We start from the raw sequence: 10,885 nt of genomic DNA, 5'->3' as shown, positions 1-10,885 counted from the left end.
CAAGTTACCCTCTTGGCTCCCTCCCTCACTTCCTGAATCTCGGCTCAGATGTAACTTATCATTGACCCTAACCAGCAACTCATCTCATTCTGATTCATTTATCTTTTTAGACTTTATCACTTTCAGATATGCCATTATTTGTTTATTTAATATCTTCACCACTACTACCACCACCAGCAGAATATAAGCTACATAAGAGCAGTCTTTGTATACAGCACCTTGAACAGTGCCTCGCACAAAGTAGGTAGTCAATAAGAATTCTTGGGAAATATTTATGATACAAAATATAGTTATACTAATTATCTTTAAAAATGAAAACATGTTGTTCTTTTGAATTAGGTTTTTAATGGAAAGAGTTTTAAATGGTTTCTTAATTTTGACCACCTGAAAGCTTTAAAATTATGTTTATTGATATTCAAGGAAACTTATTTTGGCATTACCCTCAAATCAAACAGTAGAAGAAAATATATTTACGTCTCATATTTTTAAAACAATTTTTTATGAAACAATTTCTGGCTCACAGAAAAATTGCTAGGTAGTACAAAGAACTTCCATGTGTCTTCCACTAAATTCACAACCATTTTTATATAATACAAGTACAATGTTTCCACATTTGCTCTATTGTCCTCTCTCATGTTGTAGGGTCCCCAGCTGTCTTTCTATATTCTGACCAAAAATCATGAAGTGCCTGGGCCACTCTGTGACCCAGCCATCTGCAGGCCTTTCCCAGCAGACTTGAACCAAAACTGGGGCCTTAAACATTCCCAGGTATCTAAGACATTGCCCAAAACACTGAAGCAAACTGTCCCCCCCTCACTGGAGACATACTTAGCTAGAACACCTCTTTTCTCTGTCATGAGGATTGCTGCAGCACTCCGTAAGTAACTTCCCCTAATAAATGCTTTGGCCTGATCACCCTGGCATTTAGTGCTTCTTTCTTTGGAATCTCTACCAGCCCCAAACACATGCATATACAAGGGAGTAAGCTGCAGACATCAGGCCCTTTTATTCCTGAATATTTCAATGTAATACTGATTTCTTAATATCTACTAATTTCAAATAGAAATAAGTAATCTAAAATACCATTAGTGAAATATAAGCCCACAATACAAATCTTTCTGATTGCGTTAAGATTAAAATAATGCATATACTAAGTTCTTAGTTGCTTAATGAGTATATTATTTACTTTGTTCCTCTCATAAAAGAGCATAGAAACACCTAGTAGTATAACTTGGTGAGCTTGGGCAAAAAAATGACATGTCCTATAGAAAAAGTAGCTTGAATTGGAACTATCGGTCTTGTGTATTAGTAATATTTCCACCAGAAAAATGAATGCAGATTGTATATGATTGTCATTCTGAACCCCTATTAACCTCAGCAGGGATGGCACCAGGTTTAAAAGGCCGAAGAAGAGACCCAGATCCAGCAAATAAGACATGGGGTTTCATTTGAGAGAACTCACATACCAGGGCAGTCCAACGGTAGCAGTCTGAACAGGAGAACCAGTCCCTGCTTACAAAAAAAAAGCACGCAATTTATACAGCACTTTCGGTTAGCAACCGCCCCCACCAGCCAGCAACTTCCACGTGGCAACACATTTCTTCAGTTAAGTTATTGCTTTCAAGTGTGTCTATTATAAGGCTTATTCTCAGGGTGTGCTTAATTAAGTGATTGCTGTCACGTAAGTCTACCACACAGCGATAGAGGCAATAGATTATCACAAAACTCTAGGAATAAAACAAACAAGCCAATGCAACAACTAATCCTTATAGCAATTCCCAGGTAAAGGAGAGTATGTAGAGTGGAGAGAAAGGGGGGTGAAAACTGGAGGAAGAATTTGAGCTGAACTGATAAGGGTGACTTGGGATCCAATGAATAAGAAAAGGAGAGGAGGGGGCTATCTTAAGAACCAGGCCAAGAGAAAGACCCAGAGACAAGAATGTGAAATGTGTGCTCTGGGAGCCGCAAGGATACTAGTATGGTCAGAGTGGAAACGTACATGTAAGAGAATAGCACAGAGACTTTAGGCAAAAGTGGCAGGGCCTGATTGTAAAGGACCCTGCGTTTTAGCCTATGGATTTTGAACCCAGTGAAAGTGTTTAAGCAGAGAAGTGAAATGAAACCACTAAAATTATTTGAATGGAAAAGTAAAGATCTCAAAGTGAGGCTCTAAGAATATTTTTAGAAAAATAAGAAATTGAAGAGGAACTCAATTGAGCCACTGTGCCCAGTCTAAACCTAGGAAACATTTTTTAAAAATAATTTATGTTCTTTCCTCCAAAAATTCTGATTTAAGAACTCTGGAAGACTATCACAATGATTCAGCTGTATTGAGCCATTGGGAAGACAAAATATAAAGGATTTGTTGAATGAATGAGAAGTCAGTTATCATTTTAAAATTTTAGGCCTAAATATCTAAAATGTAGTGATATTATAATAAATCAAGAACCTCCTTAGAGGGTAATCTTTATGAAAAAGGGGACCATGTCATCTTTATTTGCCAATGAATTCCTTGTGACTAGCATGGTGCCTGGTGGCTGGTGGTCCTTCGGCCAATATTTGTTGAAAATGTGAATGGATTAATTCAGGAGAATAAATGAAAAAATAGTTTAGGACAAAATAAATTTTTGAGAGCATGAAGAGATAATCAGCAGACCACTAGAAATACAGACTGAAAGTTGGGAGATTATTAAACTGAACTGATCTAACCTCTACGCGTATTAGAAGCGTCAATCTAACACTGGAGGTTTTAAAAATATACGTAGCACTGGGGATTAAAAAAAAAAGATGCTGTTTTCACTTTCAAGATACTAAATCCATATTTAGATTGCTTTTCTAGATGAAAGTGATAATTTGATGAGATTTTCAAAAAAGGTGAGCTGGAAAATATTAGCAGAACAAACAGATGTCAGAATGGAGAAGGTTAAGAAATGTGTGGGAAACTGAAGGCATGAAATATAAGTTACCCTTTGAATAAATTTGGAAATGAACGTAAAAATGGGAAAAAGGACAATAAGAATCAAAGGAAGGTTATTGCCATTTGAGATATACAAAATTAATATTTTTTTCCAGCATAAAAGGAATTAGGTCCAGAAAGATTTGGTAATCACCTTCCTTTTTGCTACTTCTATGTTCTTTACATATTTCCTTTATTGCCCAAATCATACCACAGTATAACTAGGTCTGTATTTCTGTTTCCCTTTCTTGACTCCTCCTTCTCTCATTCTCCTTTGTAGTCTTCGCATCTGGCACTTACGAGGCGTTCAATAGTTTGTTAAGCCTGAACTGAAAACTCAAAATGAGAGAGGATAATTGAAGGAACATGATCCTGAAGGAGGTAGGTATGTTTAACGTGGAGGAGAAAGCCTTGGGTAGGGGAGTGTGGTGGTGAAGACGCTTCAACCTTTGACACAAGGAGAGAGAATTGGATCTGTAAAGTAGAGGCTCATTAGGAAATACAGCGGTAGAAAACTAAGACAATCCCATCAGATGAAGTTGATTTGCTAAAGTAGAGGGTTGTCTTCTGAAAGGTGTGGAAGGGAAGCTGAGGAGAATATTAAATTCACCTAGGAAACTTTTTTTTTTTTTTGAAATGGAGTCTCTCTCCGTGGTCCAGGCTAGAGTGCAGTAGCAAGATCTCAGCTCACTGCAATCTCTGCCTCCCAGTTCAAGTGATTCTCTTGCCTCATTCTCCCAAGTAGCTGGGATTATAGGCATGGGACACCATGCCCCAGCTAATTTTCTTTTTACTTTTTCTTTTTTTTTTTTTTTAAGTAGAGACAGGGTTTTGCCACATTGGCCAGGCTGGCTGGTCTCGAACTCCTGACCTCAAATGATCTGCCCATCTCAGTTTCCCAAAGTTCTGGTATTACAGTCATGAGCCACTGTGCCCAGCCTATACCTAGGAAACATTTTTTAAAAATAATTTATGTTCCTTCCTCCAGAAATTCTGATTTAAGAGCTCTGGAATGAGACCCTTGGCTTTGACATTTGTAAAACTCTTGGGTGTTACTAACATGCAGCCAGAGATAAGAATTGCTGGCTTGGTAGAACTTTAGTATTCAAATGCAAGTACTTAGCATCAATTACTCATACTGTCTAGATTCCAAAGAGAAAAAACAACAGTAGACCAGGAAATGTCACATCTACTAAGACAGTGAACGTGATCATTCTGTGTACTTATACTTCACTGACTCTCATCTCTGCTTCAGCTGGTATAAAAGAAGTTGTCAATTATGGTGCTGGTTTTTCTCTACAAGCTCACAGACTTCTGAGAAGGTAAGTTACCCTTAATGATATTTCTCTCTCTCAAGTTAGCGACTGGAACCCCTTTACTCATCTGAATGCAGTTTTTATTTTATGCAAGTTAAAAATGCAAAACTTCATAAACATAACAGTCATGTTCCTGTTGAATACCAGATATCTCGTCGAGCAATAGAAAGATCTCAGTTTATTGATATTTTCAACACCATCGCAGTCACAAATAAGATCACTTCACATAATCCTGCTCTCTAAGTCTCTAACCACATCATCAATAAATGTAAGTGGGCTTATATTTACTTAATAAACTGATTAGGGGAGACTGAATGCAGAGTGTTAAGGATAATAATAATCTTTGGCAAAGAAAGGGAAACTAAATGAAACACTAGTCTGTTTAGCTCTTATATAAAAGTAGTAGTTGGTTAATATCCACAGTAAATAGAAACTTGCAACCTGCTCCTGGAAATTTTTATCTTTTACTTTGCTTCAATTATTTACTTAACAAACAACAAAAATTCTTCTGAAGCCACTCAGTGGTTAGCCTTCTTTCAAAATTAATACAAAACAAGTTTCTTTCATCCAAATTTAGTGTCAAGAATAATAGCTAACATTTTTTAGCTTTCTATTACTTGTCAGACACTGAGCTAAATGTGTTATTTCATTTAATCCTTATAATGTCACCACAAGATAACAGCTATTATTATTATCCTAGCTTACAGAAGAAGAAATTAAGTGTCAGAAAAACTTGCCCACAGTCACAGATTCTGTAAATGGAAAAACCAGAATTAAACCCAAATCTTTCAGCAAGCACCGGGTGCGGTGGCTCATGCCTGTAATCCCAGCACTTCGGGAGCCCAAAGCACGTGGAACACCTGAGGTCAGGAGTTCGAGACCAGCCTGACTAACATGGTGAAACGCTGTCTCTACTAAAAATACAAAATTAGGTCAGGCACAGTGGCTCATGCCTACAATCCCAGCACTTTGCGAGCCGGAGGTGGGCAGATCATGAGGTCAGGAGATCGAGACCATCCTGGCTAACATGGTGAAACCCCGTCTCTACTAAAAATATAAACAATTAGCCAGGCATGGTGGTGGGCACCTGTAGTCCCAGCTACTTGGGAGGCTGAGTTGGGAGAATGGTCTGAACCCAGGAGGTGGAGCTAGCAGTGAGCCGAGACTGGCCACTGCACTCCAGCCTGGGCAACAGAGCGAGATCCATCTCAAAAAAAGATAAAATGAAAAAAAGAAAAAAGAAAGAAAAAGAAAAAAAAATACATACATATGGTGGCATATGTATGTAATCCCAGCTACTTGGGAGGCGGAGGCAGGAGAATCACTTGAACTGGGGAGATGGAGGTTGCAGTGAGCTGAGGTCATGCTATTGCACTCCAGCCTGGGCAACAAGTGTGAAACTCTGTCTTGAATAAATAAATAAACAAATATTTCAGCATAAGCTCAAGTACAAAACCACTGTGTTATATTATATATCAGAAATTAGAGCTGAAAGCAATTACATGTCTCCTAATTAAATCTGGGGTGTGGCAATTTCTCTGGACAGTCTTTTTGTGTTCTCACAAACTTCTTAAATTGAGAACTTACCTGTGTGAGAAGGGCTCCTGCTATTCTTTTGCACACAGCAAGAGGATGCTTATACTACGTGGGTTTTTGTTACTGATTCTTTTTAAGGAAAGTGTATGTTTCAGCCCACTTGCATAATAAGGTATTTATAGGAATTGGAGACAAAGGGTTGGAGTGGTCAATGCAAGTATATCGAAGGATAAAGGCTGTATAAAACTACATCAAGTGCCTGTACTGTTTAGATTTATGTTACTCTATTGCCATCTTCTGGTTTTATTATAAAATGCATTTTATAAATGTTGATCTGGTTTGTACAGGTAGGGAAGAAATATTTTCATAGCATTATGTATCACAGAATGTGAACTTTGCATACCTTTGGACTAAGCTCTTTGCTTTATATATAATTTACTCATTTGTTAATTTATATATTAAACAAATATTAATGAATCTAGGATTGAGCTGACTGCCTGTGGGAGGACAGCCAAGATGTGGCTCATTCCATAGGGAAAATCTAGAGCCTTAAGGAAAGTAAAATGTTTATTCAAAGTCATCCAGATGTTCCACAGACATACGGCAGCCAGAGTTTATCATTACACAAATATATATATATATGTGTGTGTGTGTGTGTATATATTCCTTAAAGCTCTATGAAGCACTTAATTCCTTCAGAATATATGACTCTTTAAACAGTCATGTAAAGTAATACAAGAACACAATATCCATCCCTTGTCTACACCCTTCCACTCTTATGCCCTGCCATTGTTCCCTTTGAACTTAATGTTCAGCATTATTGAAGGTTTGTAGTCAGCTGCACACAAATTGGAGAATGTTGTTCATTAAAACACTATAGCACTGATACAGTTTCATAAACCCAAATGTATCTGTAGAACAGGACAAATACAAAATCAGATGAAATTATCCTAAACTTTTAATGACTTAGAGTTGACATATCAATAGAAGAGGAAGCAGCAAACTGGTAACCCACTAACTGAAGCTAGCTAAATCCCACTTCGTTCAATCTGCATTGTGGATTTCTTTTCAATTACTTACAAACATTCAAATATTAGGGTATTTATATAACAATCCTAGTTTTTTATTATGCTTGAAAAATTGAAAGATCTACAACTAGATGAGCCCTGCTCAATGGTAACAAATGGGCTGGCGCTGAGTAGACTTTGTCCTCTGTGGATGGGGCCTGGATACTCAGTTTGCCTTAGTCCCCACTGGATATCCCTATATAATCCATTTTTTTATTTAAAATTATTCTCTCTTTAATAGAATATTTCAAGCATAAAAAATTATACAATAATGTAACAGCCACCTGAGTACTCACCACAAAGCTTATCAAATATTAGTTTACAAACAGAAATGAAGTATTTTGTAAAACTCTCCCCTGATCCCATCCCTGCCCTCCCCATCATGAAGTAACTACTATTCTGATTTAGTTCTTATTATGTTGCAGGAAGTCAGGGACCCTGAATGGAGGGACTGGCTGAAGCTGCGGCAGAAGAATATAAATTGTGAAGATTTCATGGACATTTATTAGTTCCCCAAATCAATACTCTTACAATTTCTTATGCCTGTCTTTAATCTCTTAATCCTGTTGTCTTCATAAGCTGAGGATGTATGTCACCCTGTAATGATTGTGTTAATTGTACAAATTGTTTGTAAAGCATGTGTGTTTGAACAATATGAAATCTGATTGTAAAACATGGGTGTTTGAACGATATGAAATCAGTGCACCTGAATAGGAGAAATATCACTGAATTCTTTTCCCAGTAAGGAATAACCCTGGGGAAGGAATGCATTCCCAGGGGTAGGCCTATAGATGACCACTCTGGGAGTGTCTGTCTTACGCAGTTGAGAGAAGGGATAAAATACACCCTGGTCTCCTGCAGTGCCCTCAGGCTTGCTAGGATTGGGAAATTCCAACCTGGTGAATTCTAGTCAGACCAATTATCTGCTCTTGAACCCTGTTTTCTGTTAAGATGTTTATCAAGACAATGCGTGCCCAGTGGGACACGGACCCTCATCAGTAATTCTAATTTCACGCTGGCCTTGTGATCTTGCTCTGCCCTTGTGATCTTTTATTGCCCTTTGAAGCATGTGATCTCTGTGACCTACTACTCCCTATTCGTACACCCCTCCCCTTTTAAAATCCCTAATAAAAACTTGCTGGTTTTGCAGCTCAGGTGGGCATCATGGAACCTGCTAATATGTGATGTCACCCCCGGAGGCCCAGCAGTAAAATTTCTCTCTTTGTACTCTTTCTCTTTATTTCTCAGACTGGCCGACACTTAGGGAAAATAGAAAAGAACCTACATTGAAATATGGGTGGCTGGTTCCCCTGATATTATTATTCATATGCATATTTTATACTTTGATGACAAATGTAAATATTCATAAATACAGTATACTATTTTTTAAACTTTTTATAATGATATGCTTTGGCCGTGTCCCCACCCATCTCATCTTGAATTGTAGCTCCCATAATTCCCACGTGTCATGGGAGGGACCCGGTGGGAGGTAACTGAATCATGGAGGTGGGTCTTCCCTGTGCTATTGTCCTGATAGTGAATAAGTTTCACAAAATCGAATGGTTTTATAACGGGCAGTTTCCCTGCACACACCCTCTTGCCTGCCACCATGTAAGATGTGACTTTGCTCCTCCTTTGCCTTCCACCGTGATTGTGAGGCCTCCCCAGTCATGAGGAACCGTGAGTCAATTAAACTTCTTTCCTTTACAAATTACCCAGTCGCAGGTATATCTTTATTAGCAGCATGAGAACAGATTAATACATATAAAGAGTATCTTATTATAGAAAGTCTGTGCCCTGATTTTTTAACTTAGTGTCCTATTTTGGTTTTATGTTTTTGCTTTTTGTTTTGAAACTGGGTCTTGCTCTGTCACCCAGGCTGGAGTACAGTGGCACGATCTTGGCTCACGGAAAACTCTGCCTCCCAGGTTCAAACAATTCTCCTGCCTCAGCCTCCCCCATAGCTGGGATTACAGACACCCACCACCACACCTGGCTAATTTTTGTATTTTTAGTAGAGACAGGGTTTCACCATGTTGGCCAGGTTGCTGTTGAACTCCTGACGTCAAGTGATCCACCCACCTTGGCCTCCCAAAGTGCTGGGATTACAGGCATGAGCCACCACACCCAGCCAACTTAGTATTATATTTTTCAGATTTATCCATATCACCATTTTAACTCCAGTATAGTATTCTATTATAGACTATGACAGAATTTATTTATATATTCTGCCTACTAATAAAGACTTAGGATATTTCTAATTTGTATATGATTACAAATAATTCTGCAATACACTTATAGATGTCCTTTTGTGGGCAGATGTGTTTCTTTCCTAGACTGATGGTTTCAAACAGTGTGTTTCAGAATCACATGGAGGGCTGGTTAAAACAAAGATTGGGGGTCCCACCCCCAGCTTTTCTAACTCAGTAGATCACAAACATTCAAATAATATATTCATTACAACACAAAGAGTTAATTTTGCTCTTTAATCTAAAAATATTTTGTATATATTTGGTCTTTTGTCATATTTTGATATTTTTCTTATTTTTTTCTAAACCTTTTCACTATGTAGAAGCAATTTTCCTATATCATTCTTTTGTTACCTAAGACATTTTACACTTTTGTTCTAGTGACAATTTCAGAATGATGTCTTAATGTAAAACCCATTGATCCTCTATTAACTCTCTCCTATGAGCAATGATAAAATTAGTCTGCTTTCATTACCTGCCCACTAATCTTTCTCTTTCACCATTCATTTTTAGTGAATAATATTATTCTTCTAGTTGTTTTCCTTTGTACTATTAAACATGATTCCCTAATCAAAACTGCATGCAGTCCAACACTCATTCATGATAAGAATTCCCAGCAAACTTAGGAGTAGAAGAGAATTTTCTCCACTTGATAAAGAACACCTACAAAAAAAAAAAACCTACAACTAACATTACACTTACTGTGATAATCTGAAAGCTTTCTTGCTAAGATCAGGAAGAAAGTAAGGACGTCCCTTCTCACCAGTCCTTGTCAACATTTATTGGAAGTCCTAGTTAATACAATAAGAGAAGAAAAAAATTAAAAGTATGTAAATCAGAAGGAAGAAATAACGCTGCCTTTGTTCACAGATGATGTGGTTAATGTATAAAATCCAAAAGAATCGACAAAATGTCCTGAAACTAATAAGTGATTATAGCAAGATTATAGGATACAAGGTTAATGTACAAAAGTAAATTATTTTCCCATATAGTAAATTATTTCCCTATATATGAACAATGCATAAGTGGAATTTGGAATTTAAAACATAATACCATTTACATTAGCACCCAAGAAATGAAGCACATGTGTACAAATCTAAAAAAATGTGCAAGATCTGTATGAGGAAAAGTACAAAACTCTGATTTCTTTTTATCAAAGAACTAAATAAATGGACAGATATTCCATGTTCATTGATAGAAAGACTATGACATTGTCAAAATGTCAGGTTTTCACAATTTGATCAATAGATTCAGTGCAATCCCAATCAAAGCTCAGTAAGTTATTTTGAGATATTAACTAATTGGACTCTAAAATCTACATGGAAAAGCAAAAGACCCAGAATAGCCAACACAGTATTGAAGGAGAAGAACAAAGTCAGAAGTTTGATACTACCTGACTTTAGGACTTACTATTAAACTACAGTAATCAAGACAGTGAAAGAATAGACAAACAGATCAATGAAATAGAACAGAGAATTCAGCAAAAACAGAGTCAACTAATATTTGGCAAAGGAGCAAAGGCAATGCAATGAAGCGAAGATTCTCAACCAGTGGCGTTACAACAACTACACATCCACATTTTAAAAAATGAATCTAGAAACAGACTTTACACCCTTTACAAAAATTCAAAATAGATCATAGACAGAAATAGAAAATGGAAAAGAACTAAACTGCTAGAAGATGACATCAGAGAAAACCCAGATAACCTTGGTTATCACAATGACTTTTCAGATATAATGCCAAAGGCACAATCCATGAAAG

At 37.2% G+C, this 10,885-nt stretch overlaps 1 long non-coding RNA gene across 1 annotated transcript; it reads left to right on the top strand.

Annotated features, from left to right (window-relative positions):
* The first annotated feature begins 3,218 nt into the window (after window positions 1-3,218).
* LOC135966450 (uncharacterized) lies at window positions 3,219-8,092 on the top strand. Its single transcript, XR_010579770.2, has 3 exons — window positions 3,219-3,337; window positions 4,212-4,278; window positions 7,301-8,092. It is a non-coding gene; the product is annotated as an uncharacterized lncRNA (long non-coding RNA).
* The last annotated feature ends 2,793 nt before the right edge of the window (window positions 8,093-10,885 follow it).

Source organism: Macaca fascicularis, chromosome 12, assembly GCF_037993035.2.
Source record: "Macaca fascicularis isolate 582-1 chromosome 12, T2T-MFA8v1.1".
Taxonomy (NCBI): Eukaryota; Metazoa; Chordata; class Mammalia; order Primates; family Cercopithecidae; genus Macaca; species Macaca fascicularis.
Note: the sequence above shows the minus strand (reverse complement) of the source record. Positions and strands in the feature narration are given on the sequence as shown.